The sequence below is a fragment of the Conger conger genome, chromosome 16 (assembly GCF_963514075.1).
Source record: "Conger conger chromosome 16, fConCon1.1, whole genome shotgun sequence".
Classification (NCBI taxonomy): Eukaryota; Metazoa; Chordata; class Actinopteri; order Anguilliformes; family Congridae; genus Conger; species Conger conger.
In genome coordinates, this window is record NC_083775.1 from 592,335 (window position 1) to 617,114 (window position 24,780).

At 44.9% G+C, this 24,780-nt stretch overlaps 1 long non-coding RNA gene across 1 annotated transcript in view; it reads right to left on the minus strand.

The window, feature by feature from the left end:
* Positions 1-13,812, minus strand: part of LOC133115206 (uncharacterized) — a 79,216-nt gene extending 65,404 nt beyond the window's left edge. Inside the window, exon 1 of the long non-coding RNA XR_009705610.1 lies at positions 13,482-13,812. This is a non-coding gene — a long non-coding RNA (uncharacterized LOC133115206). The remainder of the gene's footprint in view (positions 1-13,481) is intronic.
* Between the last annotated feature and the right edge of the window lie 10,968 nt (positions 13,813-24,780).

Sequence of the window (24,780 nt, forward strand, 5' to 3'; positions counted from 1 at the left end):
AGAAGGAGTTTTACAGGCCTGTGCAGACAGAGGAGTTTTACAGGCCTGTGCAGACAGAGAGCAGGAGTTTTACAGGCCTGTGCACACAGAGAGTGTAGTTTTACAGGCCTGTGCACACAGAGAGCAGGAGTTTTACAGGCCTGTGCAGACAGAGAAGGAGTTTTACAGGCCTGTGCAGACAGAGGAGTTTTACAGGCCTGTGCAGACAGAGGAGTTTTACAGGCCTGTGCACACAGAGAGCAGGAGTTTTACAGGCCTGTGCAGACAGAGAAGGAGTTTTACAGGCCTGTGCAGACAGAGGAGTTTTACAGGCCTGTGCAGACAGAGGAGTTTTACAGGCCTGTGCATACAGAGAGCAGGAGTTTTACAGGCCTGTGCAGACAGAGAAGGAGTTTTACAGGCCTGTGCAGACAGAGGAGTTTTACAGGCCTGTGCAGACAGAGAGCAGGAGTTTTACAGGCCTGTGCACACAGAGAGTGTAGTTTTACAGGCCTGTGCACACAGAGAGCAGGAGTTTTACAGGCCTGTGCACACAGAGAGCAGGAGTTTTACAGGCCTGTGCACACAGAGCAGGAGTTTTACAGGCCTGTGCACACAGAGAGCAGGAGTTTTACAGGCCTGTGCACACAGAGCAGGAGTTTTACAGGCCTGTGCACACAGAGAGTGTAGTTTTACAGGCCTGTGCACACAGAGAGCAGGAGTTTTACTGGCCTGTGCACACAGAGAGCAGGAGTTTTACTGGCCTGTGCACACAGAGAGCAGGAGTTTTACAGGCCTGTGCAGACAGAGAAGGAGTTTTACAGGCCTGTGCAGACAGAGGAGTTTTACAGGCCTGTGCAGACAGAGAGCAGGAGTTTTACAGGCCTGTGCACACAGAGAGTGTAGTTTTACAGGCCTGTGCACACAGAGAGCAGGAGTTTTACAGGCCTGTGCACACAGAGAGCAGGAGTTTTACAGGCCTGTGCACACAGAGCAGGAGTTTTACAGGCCTGTGCACACAGAGAGCAGGAGTTTTACAGGCCTGTGCACACAGAGCAGGAGTTTTACAGGCCTGTGCACACAGAGAGTGTAGTTTTACAGGCCTGTGCACACAGAGAGCAGGAGTTTTACAGGCCTGTGCACACAGAGAGCAGGAGTTTTACAGGCCTGTGCACACAGAGAGCAGGAGTTTTACAGGCCTGTGCACACAGAGCAGGAGTTTTACAGGCCTGTGCAGTTGATACACTTGAGACAGGCTTCCTAATGTCTGACTCACACAAATACGGCCTGAATTCAACACAACGGAAACTCTTTAAACTCCCAGAACGTCCTGAAAAACAGTCCACAGCAGCCCCGGCAGTAACGTCACAGGGGACGGAGATCAGCGGCACGACTCCGCCGGGGCAAGCGCGCGTATCTGAGCAGGGAACCCCCCCCCCCACCGTGTGCACCGGGGCATTTAGAAATCAACACTTTACACACTTTACACACGGTGACCCAGCGCAATCTGTTCTGCTAGATTTACTCCTGCAGGAGCCTCACGCCGCCCACGGCCCGGCTGGGTGGGACGGCACACAGGGCCTCCATTGTGTGCTGCACAATGCCAACACTATTTATAATGCCCTGCAATGTATAGCATTGAATTACACTGCACTGTATTGTCATGACTATACAAATACATTCTCTCAATATTATGAGATGAAAAATATATACAAATATAACTTATACTTCATGACTTAACGTTTATTTTTTTCTAAATCAGTACCCATATTATTCTTACAATGCATTTAAACATCCACATCCTATAATTTGACACAACAGAGCAGATTTCCCTGAAATCCATGTGAAACACAATTAAGGGGTTTGCTGACAGGATACTGTTACCCCTCTCAGCGCCGGACAGTGCAGACCCACTGTAATATGGAGCCGGTTATTGCTTTTCACTGGATCCAGTTCAAAGAACAGGCTCGCTGTTCACTTTCTTAAGCCCGTGCTCTCTGTTCACAGACCGCAACCCAGATCAGTGCCTCAGAGAATCACACAGGTGAGCTTCAGGTGAGCTTCAGGTGAGCTTCAGGTGAGCTTCAGGTGAGCTACAGGTGAGCTACAGGTGAGCTTCAGGTGAGCTTCAGGTGAGCTACAGGTGAGCTACAGGTGAGCTTCAGGTGAGCTTCAGGTGAGCTACAGGTGAGCTACAGGTATAGCAGCCAACAGGCAGTTCTGCCCAGAGCAGAACACTAATGAAAGAGCTTGTTAGAGAAGACAAAACCACTTGGTCCAAGTTCAGGATAAGACTATGGTTCTCTTTGCTAAACTGTATCACTGTTATCCAAAGTCAAGCACATTTTTTGGAAGTGTATTTTTGGGAAATGTAATGAAAATGTAAGATGATAATTTGTTTCCTGGATGTTGCTAGTGCACACCTATAGGCAGAAACACAGCTGGACTGCACTGCCCAATTCAATCATTTACTGCCTCCTTTCAAACCCACTCAGCCATCCAAACCCAGCTCTGCTCTGAAGACTGAATCACAGCCATCCAAACCCAGCTCTGCTCTGAACACTGAATCATAGCCATCCAAACCCAGCTCTGCTCTGAACACTGAATCATAGCCATCCAAACCCAGCTCTGCTCTGAACACTGAATCATAGCCATCCAAACCCAGCTCTGCTCTGAACACTGAATCATAGCCATCCAAACCCAGCTCTGCTCTGGAGACTGAATCATACGTTGAGATGCTATAGTACGTTCTCAATAAAAGAAGAGCCGAGCTGTACCTTGGCCGGTGTTGAGAGCTGTAATGCTTTACTGTGGTGATGATGTCCAGCATGGTGGAAGGGGAACCATGTTAAACCATCCGGCCCTGTCACACCGCCGGTCTGATCAATAGTAACAGTAAAATGCAGGGCCATGTCGATATCGAGATGCTCACCCATCTCAAAGCAAATAAACTCAGAAGACAATCCTGATGTAAGATACTTAAGATATGCCTTTCAGAATCTGTATCAGATAACGAGATGTTTTTTCTTTCATCAAATCTGTATCCAAGCTGTTTTTCCCAAGGACAATGTTGAACAGGCAATTAAAACAGCCATTTTATGACTTTCCATAAAACATGTTTTCAATCATTTCAGTTGCATGTGATTTTTCATGATGTACTTAATACTTTTTAGTTGGCATTAAAATGAAACACGCTCTTGGCTGCCTTATGTTTTTATGTGTCTTAACAGAGTTCTCTCCCTGGTGGATAATCAATGTTCAAGTACAAATTAATATTAATGTCTCCAAGTCATAAACATAATTAGGTTGAATTAGCCATTAGGATTGCTGGATACCAACATGAACACACAGAATGATATGAAGAACAGGTCTTCTCTGTTCCTCCACTGGGCAGGGCTCTGCATGGACAGCAGGGGGTACTGATGTCCACTGCAGGAAGGCCAGTTCCTCTGCAGAACGGTATGGTGGGATCTATTTCATGCATTACAGAATTAATGCAGAGTACTGTAATGCTGCAAAGGGTTATCTCTGAATATTAATATGTTTAATGAACACATTTGAACATGTTTGCTTTAAGTACTGCATAGTACACTACACTGTGGAAGACCCATGTGCTAATAGAGACCAGTGTTCCAGCCACTCTCACACACTCACTCACACACTCACACACTCACACACACACACACACACACACACACACACACACACACAGACACACACAGAGACACACTCACTCACGAGAGAGCACCCACACACACACAAACACCCACACACACACAAATACACACACACACATACTCACACACACACACATACTCACACACACACACACACACACACACACACACAGACACACTCACTCACGAGAGAGCACTCACACACAGACACACAGACACACACACACACACACACACACACACACACAGACACACTCACTCACGAGAGAGCACTCACACACAGACACACAGACACACACACACAGACACACAGACACACAGACACACAGACACACACACACAGACAGACACACAGACACACAGACACACAGACACACACACACTGTGACAGGCTCAACCCTGTAAATATACTGCATGTACATATGGAGATATGCCCCACTCAGCCATTGCTCTTAAAATGAAAAGTTAAAAAGTCATACAAGCATAAATAAATAAACAGAAATGTTAAAATGTTAAAGAAGCAGATTGCAGCTTCGGTACCAGGTCCATAAAAAGCTTACAATCTGTCTACAAATCTACAAAATCTAAAACACCTATCTGCAACCTATCTGATGCAAAACAGAGTTCCTGTGAACAGGCACTGAGGCTGCAGCCCCCCCTCTCCCCCCCCACCGCTTCCGAGAAAGAGCCGTGCGCCCCCCTCCAGTGTCCTGACAGCCCTGCGGTCACAGGAACTTGGTTCCTACTCCAATTTGCATGTTTTCCTGCATCTACATCTCCATAAAGGACCTCAAATTAACATACTATTGTCATACTGAAAAGAATATTATCAGAGTGAAATTAGCTGCTGCAAAAAAGTTTCTGAATCATCCTTTAAAAAACAGATCAATTGAAATCAAGATTAATAATCTGCCAAAGGAATTACTGCCCATAATTAGAAGCACACAAAGCATTACCCCAGCAAGAAAACCAAGAAGTGTATTCATATTAGGGGGTCTAAGGTGATATAATATTTATATATTAATGATGATTTTGATGATGGAATGCCTCAATAAGACGTGGTTAGCTAACATAAGTGGAGCTGATCAGAAACAGGTCATTTAATAAATGTTAGAGTGTAAACAATGTTTTGTTATGGAGCGTTTTCAACATCAGCACTGTTTTCAACATCATGACCAATCAACGTATTCGCCAGAATTACCGCCCTCCACCTGCCCGTGAAATGACTCAAAGTTACAGGTGGCAGCATCATGAATATAACAAGCAAACTACATATGCAAGATAACTTGCTGGCCAGTGTTCGACTTGGACTGGATTGGCTTGCTTGTTAGCCTATTACTCTGCAAAAGGAAACTACCTGAGTCTGGTGCAACGCAGGTGCAGTTGTCCCAGTAATCAATTTTCAATGCAAGACTATTTTTGGGGGGCAGGAGTAGAGGAACTAATGCAAACAATAAAAGGGTACCGTGTCTATCGGTGTCAGTCAGTCAGTCAGTCAGTCACTCACTCACTTACTCACACTCACACACACACTAACTAACACGCTCACACACACGCTCACACACACTCACTCACACACACACTAACTAACACACACACACACACACGCTCACACACACTCACTCACTCAGACACTAACTCACACACACACACACACACACACACACACAGTCAGTCAGTCACTCACTCACTCACTCACTCACACACACACAGTTATCCACCCCAGCAGTGAGTCTCCTGCATTAACTCATTTGAAGAAGCGTGAAAAAAAAATTCGAAGAACAATTTAGAAAATTATTTTATAACAAGCCAGCATCGTTCCAAAACTGCATCCAAGGGGAATTGCTAACAGAAGGACTCCTGTTAATATTAATTAAATTACATCAGCCACCCTCAGAGCAAGATTTCTGTTTTTTTTTTGTTAAATGAAGGGCTTCACTTTGAAAGAATGAGGAAAATGAAAAACTAAATTAATCGGCAGAATAGCTTTCTATTTTCAGAGCCATTTAAACACGACGAGGAAACCTATTAAAATTCTCCCACTCTGCCGGGCTGTTGTTCCTGCCTTCAATTAGTCCAGATCTGTTGTTCAGAGATGACAATTAGCCTCCAAGAAATATACATATTTGCTATGTATGTTCAGAATTAGATTAGATAAAGCATGGTTTTAAGCATGTTAACCCTTCACATTCCATGGTGGTCCTCCACGCTTTCATGCCTCCCTCCAAACCCTTCCCAACATGGGGACATCTGCCCGCAGGCCCCTGGACGAGCACTGGATGTAAAACCTGCTGCTTTCATTCAGGGGTGTCCTGGCCACGCCCCCGCCCTGCACCCAGCCACGCCCATCTCCACACCCCAACACTCCCCACACAAACCCAGCGCACAGATCCATTAAAGCTGCCAAAGCACAGCTGTGGAGCTCCACACATCGGACCGTCCCGTGTCGAGCAAGAACCCGTAACTCCGCCCGGACCCCAGACCCTATAGGACACTGAGCATGGAGGAACCCCACCAGCATCCACCTACTGTAACACTATCAGGACCGCAGTAAGTTACTGTAACGCTCTATCAGGACTGCAGGGAGCTACTGTAACGGCCTACCAGGACTGCAGGGAGCTACTGTAACGTTGTATCAGGACTGCAGTAAGTTACTGTAACACTATCAGGACTGCAGTAAACTACTGTAACGCTCTATCAGGACTGCAGTAAGTTACTGTAACGGCCTATCAGGACTGCAGTAAGTTACTGTAACGGCCTATCAGGACTGCAGGGAGCTACTGTAACGCTGTATCAGGACTGCAGTAAGTTACTGTAACACTATCAGGACTGCAGGGAGCTACTGTAACGCTGTATCAGGACTGCAGTAAGTTACTGTAACACTATCAGGACTGCAGGGAGCTACTGTAACGCTGTATCAGGACTGCAGTAAGTTACTGAAATGCTGTATCAGGACTGCAGTAAGTTACTGTAACACTATCAGGACTGCAGTAAGTTACTGTAATGCTGTATCAGGACTGCAGTAAGTTACTGTAACGCTCTATCAGGACTTCAGGGAGCTACTGTAACACTATCAGGACTGCAGTAAGTTACTGTAACACAATCAGGACTGCAGTAAGTTACTGTAATGCTGTATCAGGACTTCAGTAAGTTACTGTAACGCTCTATCAGGACTGCAGGGAGCTACTGTAACACTATCAAGACTGCAGTAAGCTACTATAACACTATCAGGACTGCAGTAAGTTACTGTAACGCTCTATCAGGACTGTAGGGAGCTACTGTAACACTATCAGGACTGCAGTAAGCTACTGTAACACTATCAGGACTGCAGTAAGTTATTGTAACACTATCAGGACTGCAGTGTTACTGTTACACTATCAGGACTGCAGGAAGCTGCGTTACAGTGCGATGAGACCAGATAAATCTGCTGGTAGAGGATATTTCACATTCTAGGTTTTTTTTCCCATTTTTTCCCCAGCTTTTACAGCTTCAGGAACTGGGTGGGAATCGCAGTGAAATACACACACTGATATCAGTGTTCAATCACAGCCAATTAAAACGCTTCACAAAGGTCCGGGTGAGGAAGTTCCTGTTTTTTCATCCTGTGCTGTTTCAGTCACCCTATTTTAATGACAATGCTTGAGCTAACTGCTACAATTATGTAAAAAAGATTTTCGATTTCAGAATTCAAAAATTCTTAATAAATATTTAAAAGCTCCCATTCAATAATGAAGCAGAAGAAATTACCAAACCACTCTGGAATAAACAGACAGCTTAATTATAACAGCGGGGAGCATTTTTAATTGGGCTATCTGGTAATGCGTAACTGTGTCTGCATGGATATTCTGTTCAGGATTCATGAGTATTCAATATCTCAGCTCTATACTCATAATCAGCCATTCCCATCAAAATGTGCACCAATCACAAAAGTGTTCTGTGTTCACAGTCCTAGTAACCTGTCAAACACGTCACCTTTACGAGGACAGAGTCATACGAAGTGCACATTACTTGGACATAAGAAGTGCACTTTACGAGCAGATTATGTTATTGTAACAATGGAAATAGCAATTACTTATCAGGGAATGAGTACAATGCTGCTGACCTCGACCACCGAATGAGCCCTAATATAACGGCCCAGGGTTTCGACAGTAGGCGCTGAACAAATAAAACGCCACCGACACTTTTCTGATCCGGGCCACAGGAATAATTCATAATTTCATTTCACTCCAATCTCCGTGTGGCGCCACTCAGCCCGCAGTGAACCCAGCTCTGCAGGAGAGTACGAGGAGCGTGAGAAGCCAACGTGATGCCCGGGAACACCCTTCCAACCGACAAAACTGGAAACACAACACCCCCCCCTCGCACCGCGCGCGGGCACTCTCCACTCAGAAACCGCCAAGCGGGTTTCTGATGAACGGCAGAACAAGGTAAAAATTCAGTGTGTGGAGACACACACACACACACACACACACACACACACTGACAGACTAATTTATTCATTAACAGCACTATAAGCAGTTCCAGTTCAGCTGAGGAGTCATGAGGGATGACTGCAGACTGTCAGTTCATTTCTGACCCAACGCTGCACTGCCCTTGTGACACATATAGGACACTTCTCTAATTTAGTGTTATTTCTGAGAACGGGAGACAGGTACCACTTCTTTTGTCAGCAGTTGTCAGACCAGTTATTAGCGTATTAAACCTCACCTTGTTATACCACATCTTTCAGATGAGGAAAAGAGACTCCAGCTTATTTTGGTTTGATTGCTTTTTTACTTATAATACTATTTATAACTGTAACGTTGGAGTCTCTTGAAAACAGGGCTAGTCTAACAGGAATTTAAAAAAATAAATTATTAAAATTAGAATAGTTGTATTTGAAAAGCCCTTTTAAAAACATTTCAGGGTTATAAGAGACCCCCATTCCTGAAGGGTTCGTATCTCAGAGCTTCAACTGTCCTTGCGTAAATAATTTGTAACAGGGTCATTTTATACATTTTGCTTTCACGGTGTAGAAACGACATCTTCATACACAGCCAGACCACGCCCCACGTACGCAGACATGTGCAGTGCTTCGGCACATGCGTGCAATGACAGCTCGAAGTCTGGGACCCACAGACACTACCAGCTGCTGAGCATCCTAAGTTTTATTCAGCATATTAAATGCCTGTTCAATTGTGATTCAAATCGGCCGTATGACTGGGCCAGTTCATAATTTTCCCGCTTTTTCTTGGAGAAAATTGCTTTCGCAATACTGCATGTTTGGGATTATAGTGTTGCTGTAGGATCCAATGGCACCTCTGTACACTTCATAATTAATTTTTCTGAAGCCATTATTCTGTGGACATTTGTCACAAACACATGCAAGCCTGCTTCCTCAAGAGCCTTTCTGATATGCCTCTTTCTTTTTATGCCACATAATGGCTTCCTTGACTTTCACTGGCACAACTCCGGTCCTCATGTTCCCAAACTCCAAGTACAGACTCGTAAGTCAAAAGCCAAGAATCAAGACTAAACACTGAAAGGTCTCTTATACCTGTACTAAGAAGCCATTTGTCCCAAATGTCATGGTGCCCTGAAATGGGGGGACTACTTATAGAAAATGCCTCTAAATTTCTACATGGTGAAGCCAAAGCGTGTAAAAAATATTAAAAATATAAATAAAAATGCCCTTCAATAAAAACAACCCTTTAACCACATGTGAATTGCTTGATTACAAATTTAAAACTGCGGAGTACAGAGCCAAATCATGACATAAATGTGTTTGTCCCAAACATTAGCTTGGAGCTTATGATAAGTTAGCTAAATGTTATGACAGAGGCTTTGTGTTCACATGCATTTCGTGTCCACGTGAGACGCACACAGATAAAACTGACTAATGCCGTTTTAATAGTCAGTCTTATTAGCCCAAATCAGATTCACAACTTCCGCCAGCCCCTCTCTGTGAGCACTTCTCACTGCAGTGCCAGAGCAGGGTAACTAGCCCACTAGCACTCCACTCCACCCGAGCCCGGCTGAAACATCAGCCCCTACACTCTCCTCCAGAGCATAACTGCAGCTTTACGTAAGTGAATCATTAGAGAGGAACATTTAAACTGTGCATGCTAGCATTGACCTGCCTGGGCACCATTATGTTCCTCTCTTCAAAAACAGAGCCAGGTTTAGCATGTGTACCAGGTACAGGCTATCCCCAGCATGTGCCCTAATCCACACCGTCTCCAGTCGAACCAGTTTGCAGAAGGCACATTCTGCGAATTTTTACAGCGCACACAAACATTCCTGATCATCCTGGATATGGTTCTCTTCCATCGACAGACACATAACCGTTGAATGTGCAGAGGTTTTGGCACACCCCACGTCTCTGTTTGCACGTTTTAATATGTTTCCTCTGCCTGCTGACGGAGCAGATTCTTTGGGCATTAATAGAAGAGAAGAGATGTGAAAATGCTCAGCTCCCATCAGAGACAGAAAAAGGAGTGAAATCGGAATGAATAACACACAGCCCGGCTGCTGGAGAGGTGGTCAGGTAGGTCAGAGCCACGTTGAGCTTCTCACCTGTACACCTGTACGCCGACTCAAACCATCCTGCCTCACCTGGCTCACCTCTGTAACTCTCAGCTGCGTCTCACAGACAGACTAAATCAATGTGCCCTGCAACGATTGCACCTCAAAATAAACAAATAAAATGAACTGCCAGTGAACCCGTCAAGAATAAAGACGCACGCTCCCGATCAAAAGCCGAATTTGTCACAAAGCTTAAAAACATGTCATGAATTAAAATGAATCGCAAAAAAACAGTGTGACTAGAAATGAGTTTATGCATTTATGTGTTATGTACAAAAAAAAAAACCACGACCTACAGTAGAACATAATAGAGAGAGAAAGGTCAGCCATGGGGGGATAAACCCATTAAGCCCTGCTCACTCAGCCAGGCTGTTCAGCAGCGCAGACACGAGGCTAACCGCCGCCGCCGCCGCCCCCAGCCCCCCCAGCCCTGACATCACAGTACCGTGACTCCGGCTGGGGACAGCAGCCCTACAGCCGGGTTACAGGGATGAACTCTTTTACACGTTATTCAGCTGGGTTACAGGGATGAACTCTTTTACACGTTATTCAGCTGGGTTACAGGGATGAACTCTTTTACACGTTATTCGGCTGGGTTACAGGGATGAACTCTTTTACACGTTATTCAGCTGGGTTACAGGGATGAACTCTTTTACACGTTATTCGGCTGGGTTACAGGGATGAACTCTTTTACACGTTATTCGGCTGGGTTACAGGGATGAACTCTTTTACACGTTATTCAGCTGGGTTACAGGGATGAACTCTTTTACACGTTATTCAGCCGGGTTACAGGGATGAACTCTTTTACACGTTATTCAGCCGGGTTACAGGGATGAACTCTTTTACACGTTATTCGGCTGGGTTACAGGGATGAACTCTTTTACACGTTATTCAGCCGGGTTACAGGGATGAACTCTTTTACACGTTATTCGGCTGGGTTACAGGGATGAACTCTTTTACACGTTATTCGGCTGGGTTACAGGGATGAACTCTTTTACACGTTATTCGGCCGGGTTACAGGGATGAACTCTTTTACACGTTATTCGGCTGGGTTACAGGGATGAACTCTTTTACACGTTATTCAGCTGGGTTACAGGGATGAACTCTTTTACACGTTATTCGGCTGGGTTACAGGGATGAACTCTTTTACACGTTATTCAGACTTTTACAGCTATTCAGATGCCCGCGGTCTCTCACAGGCGGGCGCAGGAGAGGCAAGGCCGCAGTGCTGGGAAAGGCTAGGAGAGGTCACGCCTGCCCCCCGAACACGCTCACCCACGCCCCCACGCCACCCCCTCCCCCCCCCTCCCCCCCCGGCCGGCGCTCACACCAGCCCCCGTCCTCCCGCGTAGCGCGGCACATTCCCTGGAGGAGTCTGCACGCCTGCGCTGCGGGGGGGGGCTCCACTCACTCTCCGACATGATAAGGACACGCGGCTAGGTCCAGTCTATAACAGACTTTACATTAGCCTACATTCATTGTTTCAGTCGTTTATTTATACACTGGCTCCTGCCACACACACACACACACACACACACACACACACACAGTCTTTCACATTTTACTATTTTTGAGTTGTGTGTCTGTGGAGCACGCTACTCTGACCCACAAGTGATTCTGTTTAAGCAAAATGTGCGAGAATAATAAAAAGATGTACAGAGTATCACACAGAAAAAAAAACGGATTCATCTGGTCTGGACAAGGTGTTATTTATTTTAATAATTAAATTCTTGTTTAAGTCATAAATATGGCTTTAGCATTGCTCAGATTATTCATAACTGCACGTGAAAATAATTAGTGCGTTGAAAGCCTGTCAATTCTACAAATATTTGTACTTACAATAAACAAACACAAGTAAAGACCCGAGCAATGCCAACCGCAGAATGCTATATTCATCCCCCGTAACGCGCTCCAATACCACATGCGGTTAAAGGAGGCCAATTTTTAGATAATTAAATTAGCCAACTCATGACTCAAATGTGTGACTCCAAATAATGTACGGTCTGAAGCAACGTTAGATGACACTGCATGCATGTGTAGGCTCTCGCTTCACAATTGCAGGTGAGACAAACGGATACTATTGGAATAACTATTGGCTAACTATTAGCCTATTACGGAAAATAAAAATCACCAGTACACTTGACCACTTTGGCGGCTAACACTAGGCTACTCCGTGTTCTCTACGTTTGTTTGTCTCCATTGCGACGACTGACTGCTCCGAGGTGGGGCAAAACAAATCAAATGTAATTATCGATATTGCATTAGAAATTCTGCAGATGCAACGGAGCCAAAACATGAAAATGTGTTTCTACAATACTGTAATTACAGTAAGTTATACGAATAGCGTGGAGCTGCATAGGCTGCAACTGACTTCAAATTCAATCTAGCCTGAAATAGAAATGCACAACAAACTAGATTTGTTGAAATACATGTAATGTCGCATCCGACACAGCGCTAAAATATCCTACAGGCTACCTACCTCCCGAAATATGTTCCGTTTTAAAGTAATAGATCTACTAAAACCGAACTGCAACGTTAGTTGGCAAATAAGTCGGATCACTCGTGTAATTGGTTAATACAAATATGCCGTTGTCTTTACGATCAAAACTACTATTTGTAGCACGCTAGCTAACGTATATTAGCTAGCTAATGTAGCCTAATTTGTAACTTGAAACGCCCTTAAAGTTTGCAAAGGATTCATGCATTGATATAACGTTAGCTATCCAGTCCATCTTATATTTCGCGGCGTTTAGCTACAAACTTACCAAGGCACGCATCACATATAGCTCATTCAAAAGGAATGTTTACAGTTATTGCGCAAACCAAAAACAGATTTCGAGGGGAAATATCCTTTTTTTTCAGTATTACGTCATAAATAATATGCTCTTATGTTATAGTGCACAGCTGCACTTCCAGCGAGGCACCTAAATATCTCGCATTGACCAAACACATCGTGTTCCCGAGCAAATCACAATTGCTGCATTCATTGCTGGGTGCACAAGCATAAGCAAAACGCTACACAAATACACAGCATGATATCATTTGCGATTAGGCTATATGCACACGCGGACTTGGGAGGCCGAACTGTATGGAAAAGTATTGCCTTAAACGTTACTGCACAGATCTGTCAAAACCACAAAGCTAGGAAGCTAGCAGGCTAGCTAATGCACACTGACCTAGTTCGACCAGATTAAAATGCCCTTCTGCAAAGTGCAAGCTGTATCGGCATATCTGAAGCGTCTGCATTAAAATATCACTTACCGTGCGCTTACGTCTTTGTAGTTGTAAATATGTCTCGTTTTGAGAGAGAAATTAAGAAGTCCAAGCAGGCTCTGTGACCAGCGTTCGCTGTAATATTTCGCTAGCTCGCTAGCTAGCTACTTCAATGCACTGCACAGCAAGCGATATTTCAACCCCCGCAACGAAACGAGCTGTCAACGTATTGCTTCTCACGGTTTCAGTTTTTTGTGTATTTTGCTCTATCGAAGCCACTGTACGCTCGTTATCTGGATTTCTCTCGGTGCTTAAAAATGTGCTCCGGTCATGTTCGTCGCCTGCCACGACGGGGAAATGCAACAGACCCACTCGCTCCGCCCTCCGTTCTCCGTTCTCGCTTACACTGTACAGTATGGGCGCGCACTGATCCTATATAAAAATTATTTCTTCAAACTATCTACTGCTCTCTACAGGGCTAAGCCTGTAAAATGCATACTATATGCTACATCTAGCCGCCATGACAAAGGCTATTCTTAAAAAAAAAAAAAAAAAAAAAACCCGGTGAATGCATTTCACATCGATAATTCCTCGCCGTCACGTAGCCTACCTGCATGTCCTCGCGCGCTCTGCAACAAGGATACGACCCCGGTAATTCAGAGTATGGCGATCACGCAATCCGCCCAAAGGACATCCCACCGGCGATAATCAGCTCCGCTGTTTCCACCGCATGTAGGCTACGTGGCCGCCGTGTGATTGGAAAATGTATTCGTTAATATTCCAATCAGCCAATCACAAAAAAACGAAGTCAATCTATGTACTGAAACCTATCTTTCCCTGACGCTGAAGAATGTAAAATCATTTTTATTCCTCCTGTAAATCATATAATCAGATTCATTCTTGCATAATACTGTAGGCTGATATACCCACTTGAAACTTCTGTCTAGATGTAATATTATGAAGCATCAGGACAATACCATTTTAAAACTATTTTGTGGCATCATATTTTTACTGTAAGTATTAATTTAGGATCAAAGCAAAAGGAGTAGTGGAGAATGAGAGAGGCCCTTCGTTCACGAGACGCCTGATTAAATTAAAGTTCTGTGTTGAAGAAGCAACTCCACAATCCTACATCCTCATCCAGAATCTCCCAACAACAGCGGGGGTACCATTCACTAATGACCTCCATTCTCACTCTCTGTGTGCAATATGCTATTCTCTCTCTCTCTCTCTCTCTCACACACACACACACACACTCTCACACACAGGCTCACGCACAAACACGCTCACAAACAAGCACAGACACACATGCACACACGCACACACACACAGACGGGTCACCTCCACACAGCTACACATTAAAACCTGAGAATCTAAAACACAAAGAGGACTGGACACTGTATTCACTTTGACTTAAATTCTGACGCTTTTTTTTGGGGCCAACAGACAAAGACATGGTACTACTTCCTCTGTGGTTCCTGGGCTGACTCTCCAGGCTGTGAGGGAAGGGCGGCCTGCCTGCTGCACTGTCCAGTCTGTGGTGAACCCTGGGGGCTTCCTGGTTTGTCCTCTCTCTGGTGCAGGAGAAGAAACGTTCATCGATTATACTGCTGTTCGCTTTGAGCTGTTTTCTGTCGAGGTCTGTAGTTTCTCCAGTGATCAGGCCAACAGCTGCTGGTTATATCACACAGAGAGCAGCTCCTGGAGAAAAGGCACAATACCTTCCTGAGGGGATCACAGATGGATCACCACTGATTTCACACACCCAGTCATTCATCTGCATTAACTATATCAAAGCAACCATAATCGCCATTAATTAAAGTTTGGACTAGTGAGGTTTGTCAGAATAAAGAAATAACACAATTCTTATGAAACATAGCATTAGTTTAAAGAGGGCAATGAAGAGACAAAATAAAATCTGAAATGTGTGGCATGTAAAATTATGTGACATTAATAAAACACTAAAAAGAATAATACACTATAATTCATCTTAAGCTGTCACGCAAAGTTCTCACTTTAAGAAACGTATTCAAGGAATAAATGGACATTACTGTGGCAAAAATCAGGGTTTTTGAAATCCATTAATATTTACAATAGAAAATAAAAATCTCATCTATTCAATTACATTTTTTGGTAATGTGCAGGAAAAACATCGCAGCATTCAGATATATTTTCCATCATACACCTGACATTTGGACGGGATTTAATAATAATAATAATAATACAGGTCATGGTAGGAATATAAGGACTGGAGCTTCAATACTGTGAATGAAAACTTGAGCAGCAAGGCCAGTGTGTCCCTGCTGATCACAGGCAGGTACTTCACCTGTCTCTTACTGTGCCTTTGGGCCTTGAGCAAGGCCCTTAACCCTGCATTGCTCCAGGGGAGGATTGTCTCCTGCTTAGTCTAATCAACTGTATGTCGCTCTGGATAAGAGCGTGTGCCAAATGCCTTTAATGTAATGTAATGTAATGTAATGTACCATAAGGTGTTCTACTTTCAGAACTGACCGATTCCTACGGTAGCCATACCGTACCCTCAGCAGGTGCTTCAGTTGAAACGGTGGTTTAAATGAGTCATCAGGTAGGATCCGTCAGGACCATCCCCATGTCTTTTTTCCCGCTCGGAGGAAGGCTGCAGAATGTTCCGGATGTTCAGCTGAGGCTGAGCACAAAGGGTCTCTGTGTGAGCATATCTCTTTCCTTACCCTGTGGTTCCAGCTCACAGCGCTGGAATTGGCCTTACCCTGTGGTTCCAGCTTACTGCGCTGAAATTGGCCTTACCCTGTGGTTCCAGCTTACAGCGCTGGAATTGGCCTTACCCTGTGGTTCCAGCTCACAGCGCTGGAATGGGGATGAGTTTCAGGTAGAACATTTGTTAGATTCTGATTGTGTAAGCTGTTTCCAAATTCTGCCTGAAGTCCTTGTCAGCCTGAAGGTTTTAAATGGAGTGCTCGGTAGGGAACTCCCAGCTATGAAGATTCATCAGAACCAGCCCAACTCTCAGCTATGAAGATCTATCAGAAACCAGCCCAACTCTCAGCTATGAAGATCCATCAGAAACCAGCCCAACTCTCAGCTATGAAGATCCATCAGAAACCGGTCCAACTCTCAGCTATGAAGATCCATCAGAACCAGCCCAACTCTCAGCTATGAAGATCCATCAGAAACCAGCCCAACTCTCAACTATGAAGATCCATCAGAAACCAGCCCAACACTCAACTATGAAGATCCATCTGTTTCACAGAACTCCTCAGGACAGTAAGACATGCTTCAGAAAAGTCAAACAAAGCCCAGTGATTGGTTAACTGAAATACAGCGATAGAATACACAGCAGTGACAAATTGAAAAGCCGGGTCAACCTTCCACACAACCCATCTGAGCCGGTTTCAGCTCTGCAGGGCCACGGACATCGACATGCCCCAGTGGAAATCCAACCCCTGACCGCACCTTCAGAATGATGGATGGAGCACTTCCTTGTTCTGTCAGATTCATTCTGTTCCACTGGTTTTCTCTGAACCACCAGCTAAACACACTAATAGTATGCCAGTGGATATATTCATCTGAAGGCAGTCTCTGCCTTCTCCACATTGTGTTGCTACTCAAAATGGCAACTTCCTGCAGTTTCACCGCAGGACACAAACACATTCACAAAGAAAGCAGGACTAGATTATCTAAAGCAAGTGAAATTAGACCGATTCTCCATCACACATTAGGCTCAGCTTCGTGGCTGTCCTTCTGAAAGGTTTACATGCAAGGGAATGCCAGTGTTTATATTCACAAAAGCCATTTCTCCTGAACTTCTGTCTTTTCAAAGCAGCAATTTAATGGGAGTGCAAGGAGGAGAAGAAGAAATTACTGTCTTTGTGAGTGTTTGTAGGTCGACCCCCCTCCCCTCCTCTCCCTCCCTCTCTCCCTCCCCTCCTCTCCCTCTCTCTCTCCCTCTCCCCTCCTCTCCCTCCCTCTCTCTCCATCCCCTCCCCTCCTCTCCCTCTCTCTCTCCCTCTCTCCCCTTCTCTTCCTCTCTCCCCTTCTCTCCCTCCCTGTCTCTCTCCCTCTCTCCCCTCCTCTGCCTCCCTGTCTCTCTACTTCTCTCCCTCCCTCTCTCCCCCTCTCTCTCTCCCTCCCCCTCCCCTCCTCTCCCTCTCTCCCTCTCTCTCTCCCCTCCTCTCTCTCTCTCTCTCTCTCTCTCTCCCCCTCCCCTCCTATCTCTCTCTCTCCCTCTCTCTCTCCCTCTCTCCCCTCCTCTCCCTCTCTCTCTCCTTCTCTCCACCTCCCCTCCTCTCCCTCCCTTAAACATGTACAAAGGCTGAGGCAAAAGTGAGAATCGGCAAGATATTTTTCAGGAGATATACGTGTGTTAGTCTATTTGGTGGTACATCCACACAATAGCTTCTTTTCACATCCTGGGACCAGCAGAACAAATGCGTGAATACATCCAACCAAAGGAAATCTCAAGATCATTGGAAGAAAGGAGAGCTGATTAATTTGCCAGTGGTAAGAGCTATCACCTGAGTCTGGAGGAAGAACCATGACGACACAATCTTTACAGGCTTTCCTTTCCCGTTAGCCCCACTGTACAAAGTAGAGGCAAAAAAGAGAGAGGTTTTTTTTTTTTTAAGTCTGTTGATCTTCTGCGTAGATAAAAGGGAAAGTAATTACGTACAGTCCTACAGGAACCTAATGAACCTGTGGCCCTGCGTCAGAACCCAAAAATACTTTCAGCTTTTACTCCAGAATCCCTGTGTCCAGAGGGAGGGAGAGGAAACAGAAGATGTTCATATTCCTCTCAGATCAGCGTCTGCGCATGCTGGCAGCTGGCCAGACATGAGTGTCTGTGATGAAGGCCCAGATCAGAAACAGACAGCCCCCCCCCACATCAGAGAGGCCCCCCCACATCAGAGAGGCCCCCCCACATCACAGATCCCTGAAGCCACTGATCAGCTACAACTTTGAAATATTTCGACTTCGCCGACCGACTGCATCTCGACGCAGAGCCGAACCTGCCACTGGGAGCGAATAAGAGTTGTGAATAAAATCACAATAATCTCTGTATCCCCCTCCTCTGTGAAACAGAGAGGCTCGCGCTGTGTGTCTCCGATGGCTGCTTTCTGGAGCGGTCACTCTCCCCCCGGCCCGGCCGAGCCGGGACCACAGAGGAGCCCTGGCCCGAGGCCCAGCCCAGCCCGTCCTCACACACGGCACCAGGACTCACGGTCTGTTAATACTTAACAGAGAAAGACTCTTAAACTCAACCCAATTACAGCACACAACCAACACACGGGAGCCCTGCAACAAACCTAAAAATAAAACTCCAGAACAATAAACAGGAAATGAGATTAAAGCTTTTCACACCGGTGGGGACAGTTGTTCTTTTTTATCAAAGTAGAGCTCCGATACGCCTCACAAACTGGGCCAAGTGCACCTGCCGTCATACGCGGGAGAAACGGGCGGAATGCCGCAAAACGTGTCACCGAGACGTGTAATTATCTGGTCCCGGATGGAGCGCAGAGGGCCACCGTGGAGACATGCAGAAAGAAAGACCAGGTTTTAAAATTGTGAAATCTTTTAAAATCTTTTCCTCAGGCATTAGATCACGTGTTTGGAATTATTTCAAATTGCAGTGCTCTAGGTTCTGGCATGGACCGAGGTTGCCTATTGTTTGAGGATTATGCGTAATCATAATGTGTCTAATTAAGCCAGGTATTAGCAGCTACGATTTATCTGACAGAGACATAATGAGATGCACACAACCAGCATGCATGCCAGCATGACATTATCAGAGAGAACGAGATCACAACTCAAATCGTGTGCTCTGATGGAAGCCTGCTGCAGTTATAAAATGGCAGATATTATCTATGTGGCAAACATTAGCTAGCCTAGAATAGTTCTGTCATCCTCTGATCTTCCTTGTGAAAAAAGGTTGATGACAGTGTGGAGAACTTTGTATCAAAGGGAAAGGCTCCCGTCGACAGAGGGATTTATTTCCCAACATATGGACACATGGTTGTTCTGTGGTTTTGAAGGGAATTCCCTTTGACACCATTGTTTATGTTACATCCTATTTGCCCCCTTTGGAAGAGTTAACCAATTATACCTAAATTTACACATAAATAACACAAGAATCTTACATATGACAGTAAATAGGTCTAAAAAAAACCAAACATATAAATTATCTTCACCTTGTATTAGATACAATGTACATGTTACGAATGTACAAATCTCTCTACAAACACTGAGACAATTTACCATTTACAATAACAGAAGCCTGACTGATACATATGGTACTTATGAGTGTGGCCTGCTAGCCAAATTAGAGGCAAAACGCGTTGATGTAAAATGTATGTAAAAATGTGAAAATGTAAATCGCCCTGCATTCTGTAGTGTGTTTAGTGCTGTGAGAGTATGTTTTCAATGTGCCAAGTGGGAAAAGAGGTAAATTTCACATTTTCAATTTAAATACTGTAGAATGACTGTTGCAAATTATGTTTCCAAACAGATTCCAGCGTTGTGTGCCTCGCTATATGAAAGAATGAAGAAAAATTGAGCTGTGGTTTAAAATATGTCAAACTCACGACGCTGGCAGATAAGCTAATGCATGTGAAACGTGGTCCACCTCGTCCTGCGATATGGAAGCAGGAGGGAAGAGTGTCGTCAGTCAGCGCTGTTGCTATGGCGTTTTCCCTGATTGCCACGCAGGGGGACCTGAAGGCACTGTTTGCCTGCAGGTTCACTCATTGCCCCAGCACAAACACCAGGCCCACTGTGTTTGCTTTCAGTGGAGAAAGTTTATGGATCACTTACCTTCTTCCCTTATCAACTTATTGTACTCGCTATCTCCACCGACCCTGGTCATTCAACTGCGCCTCTGCGGAGAACTTTGGCCTGCAGACAAACTAACCCCCGCCCCCCTTTCCCCAACTGTAGATCGCACTGTGCCGTATCTGTGATGTTACTCAGAGTCAGACACAGTTTAACTGTGCCGTATCTGTGATGTTACTCAGAGTCAGACACAGTTTAACTGTGCTGTATCTGTGATGTTACTCAGAGTCAGACACAGTTTAACTGTGCCGTATCTGTGATGTTACTCAGGGTCAGACACAGTTTAACTGTGCTGTATCTGTGATGTTACTCAGGGTCAGACACAGTTTAACTGTGCTGTATCTGTGATGTTACTCAGAGTCAGACACAGTTTAACTGTGCTGTATCTGTGATGTTACTCAGAGTCAGACACAGTTTAACTGTGCCGTATCTGTGATGTTACTCAGAGTCAGACACAGTTTAACTGTGCTGTATCTGTGATGTTACTCAGAGTCAGACACAGTTTAACTGTGCCGTATCTGTGATGTTACTCAGAGTCAGACACAGTTTAACTGTGCTGTATCTGTGATGTTACTCAGGGTCAGACATAGTTTAACTGTGCTGTATCTGTGATGTTACACAGGGTCAGACACAGTTTAACTGTGCTGTATCTGTGATGTTACTCAGGGTCAGACACAGTTTAACTGTGCCGTATCTGTGATGTTACTCAGAGTCAGACACAGTTTAACTGTGCTGTATCTGTGATGTTACACAGGGTCAGACACAGTTTAACTGTGCTGTATCTGTGATGTTACTCAGGGTCAGACACAGTTTAACTGTGCCGTATCTGTGATGTTACTCAGAGTCAGACACAGTTTAACTGTTCTGTATCTGTGATGTTACTCAGGGTCAGACACAGTTTAACTGTGCTGTATCTGTGATGTTACTCAGAGTCAGACACAGTTTAACTGTTCTGTATCTGTGATGTTACACAGGGTCAGACACAGTTTAACTGTGCTGTATCTGTGATGTTACTCAGGGTCAGACACAGTTTAACTGTGCCGTATCTGTGATGTTACTCAGAGTCAGACACAGTTTAACTGTGCCGTATCTGTGATGTTACTCAGGGTCAGACACAGTTTAACTGTGCCATATCTGTGATGTTACACAGGGTCAGACACAGTTTAACTGTGCTGTATCTGTGATGTTACTCAGGGTCAGACACAGTTTAACTGTGCTGTATCTGTGATGTTACTCAGGGTCAGACACAGTTTAACTGTGCCGTATCTGTGATGTTACTCAGTGCTAGAGTCAGCCTTCCTAAAGAGCTCAATTATTAATCAGAGAAGTTGTGCATTATTGTAATGGTGCTAATAGTGGTCTGTGCTGCATGAGGAGCAGAAATAATCAGCAAATGGAGGGGATTTGTGGTCCTGGTCCCCTGGAGCACCTGCGGCCTCTGCCCATTAGTTTATTATCATCATTAAGTTTCCCAGGACAGCCGTGCCCGTCCACTCCATAATTCAATATTCATCCATCTCTGCTCATCCACGCTGATGTTTACATGTTAAACAGTGGGAAGGGTTCTTACAGCTCCATCAATTATGTATGTCAATAGAGCTACAGCTACCCGTGTGGGCCACAGACAGAGTCAGGCGCTGGGGTGCAGTCCAGGGTGCCCAGCACGCTCTGCGTTATCCTCCTTCTTAATGCTGCTAATAAAGTCCCAACTGCACGCCCTTAAGCGTTTCCTTTTATCACCCAATAAACAAACTTTTATTTCATTTGCATTTTATTAATTGACAAACACAGATAAACGGGGCCATTTCTGCCCAGCGCACTGATTTGTGTTTCGGCCGGGACTCTGTAGAGGATTGAGTTTCCATTAAGCTTGTGGCAGTCTGTACTGTATAGACTCAGTCCAGATACAGTCCACTGTCACAGTCTACTCTCGCTGCACAACAGAGAGAAAGCGCATCCAGTATACTGACAGTGGGAAACAGGTTCTAGAGAGACAATGCATCCAGTATACTGACTGTGGGAAACAGGTTCTAGAGAGACAATGCATCCAGTATACTGACAGTGGGAAACAGGTTCTAGAGAGACAATGCATCCAGTATACTGACAGTGGGGAAACAGGTTCTAGAGAGACAATGCATCCAGTATACTGACAGCGGGAAACAGGTTCTAGAGAGACAATGCATCCAGTATACTGACAGTGGGAAACAGGTTCGAGAGAGACAATGCATCCAGTATACTGACAGCGGGAAACAGGTTCTAGAGAGACAATGCACCCAGTATACTGACAGTGGGAAACAGGTTCTAGAGAGACAATGCATCCAGTATACTGACAGTGTGAAACAGGTTCTAGAGAGACAATGCATCCAGTATACTGACAGTGGGAAACAGGTTCTAGAGAGACAATGCATCCAGTATACTGACAATGGGAAACAGGTTTTAGAGAGAAAGCACATCCAGTATACTGACAGTGGGAAACAGGTTCTAGAGAGACAATGCATCCAGTATACTGACAGTGAGAAACAGGTTCTAGAGAGACAATGCATCCAGTATACTGACAATGGGAAACAGGTTCTAGAGAGAAAGCACATCCAGTATACTGACAGTGGGAAACAGGTTCTAGAGAGACAATGCATCCAGTATACTGACAGTGTGAAACAGGTTCTAGAGAGACAATGCATCCAGTATACTGACAGTGGGAAACAGGTTCTAGAGAGACAATGCATCCAGTATACTGACAATGGGAAACAGGTTTTAGAGAGAAAGCACATCCAGTATACTGACAGTGGGAAACAGGTTCTAGAGAGACAATGCATCCAGTATACTGACAGTGAGAAACAGGTTCTAGAGAGACAATGCATCCAGTATACTGACAATGGGAAACAGGTTCTAGAGAGAAAGCACATCCAGTATACTGACAGTGGGAAACAGGTTCTAGAGAGACAATGTATCCAGTATACTGACAGTGAGAAACAGGTTCTAGAGAGACAATGCATCCAGTATACTGACAGTGAGAAACAGGTTCTAGAGAGACAATGCATCCAGTATACTAACAGTGGGAAACAGGTTCTAGAGAGACAATGCATCCTATACTGACAGTGGGTAACAGGTTCTAGAGAGACAATGCATCCAGTATACTGACAGTGGGGCCAATGTTAGCTGCAAAAGAGACAGAGACTGCACCTGACACGTGTACTTTCACTGCAAATACTTGCATTTAATTCAGCCAAAATGAAGCATTGAATTAAATTAAACAGATTCATTCAATGTACATTGAATGTTGAGCAAGAGGTGGACAGCGTGGGTCTGTTTCACACAAGCAGGCTTCAGAAGTTCCTCTGTAATCAAATCTCCCCGCGTCTCCCTAAGAAGCCAGAATGCCATAGCAGCAATACGATCGCCCGGCTAACAAATCTCTACACCTAAAACCCTCCCAGCTAACGAATCTCCACACCTAAAAGCCACCCGGCTAACAAATCTCCGATGCTAAAACCCTCCTGCCTAACGAATCTCCGATGCTAAAACCCTCCCAACTAAGGAATCTCCACGTCTAAAACCCTCCCAACTAACGAATCTCTGCACCTAAAACCCTCCCAACAAACAAATCTCTTACTGTAGACTGTTTGAGTGGGAGTTTACTGTAGACTGTTTGAGTGGGAGTTTACTGTAGACTGTTTGAGTGGGAGCTTACTGTAGACTGTTTGAGTGTGAACTTACTGTAGACTGTTTGAGTGGGAGCTTACTGTAGACTGTTTGAGTGGGAGCTTACTGTAGACTGTTTGAGTGGGAGCTTACTGTAGACTGTTTGAGTGGGAGCTTACTGTAGACTGTTTGAGTGGGAGCTTACTGTAGACTGTTTGAGTGTGAACTTACTGTAGACTGTTTGAGTGGGAGCTTACTGTAGACTGTTTGAGTGGGAGCTTACTGTAGACTGTTTGAGTGGGAGTTTACTGTAGACTGTTTGAGTGGGAGCTTACTGTAGACTGTGTTTGAGTGGAAGCTTACTGTAGGCTGTTTGAGTGGGAGCTTACTTTAGACTGTTTGAGTGGGAGCTTACTGTAGACTGTTTGAGTGGGAGTTTACTGTAGCCTGTTTGAGTGGGAGCTTACTGTAGACTGTGTTTGAGTGGAAGCTTACTGTAGGCTGTTTGAGTGGGAGCTTACTGTAGACTGTTTGAGTGGGAGCTTACTGTAGACTGTTTGAGTGGGAGCTTACTGTAGACTGTTTAAGTGTGAGCTTACTGTAGACTGTTTGAGGGATATCACCACACCACCACACTAGTGTAGCAAGGGAAGGGGACGCTGAAGGTTCAGGGGAGAGATTACACTGGAATATGACACAGTTGATGGCGAATACATGATAGCTAGGATTCATACTGCAATGACAAGCCCTGCAGATATTCATAGAGAGCAATAACTCTGCTGTGTGTCACCCTCTGAGAGCAGAATCAGCCAATCAGCTAATGTAATCAGAGTACGTCTCTCTGGATGAGAGCATCTGCTAAAAGCTTAAATAAATGAAATGGACG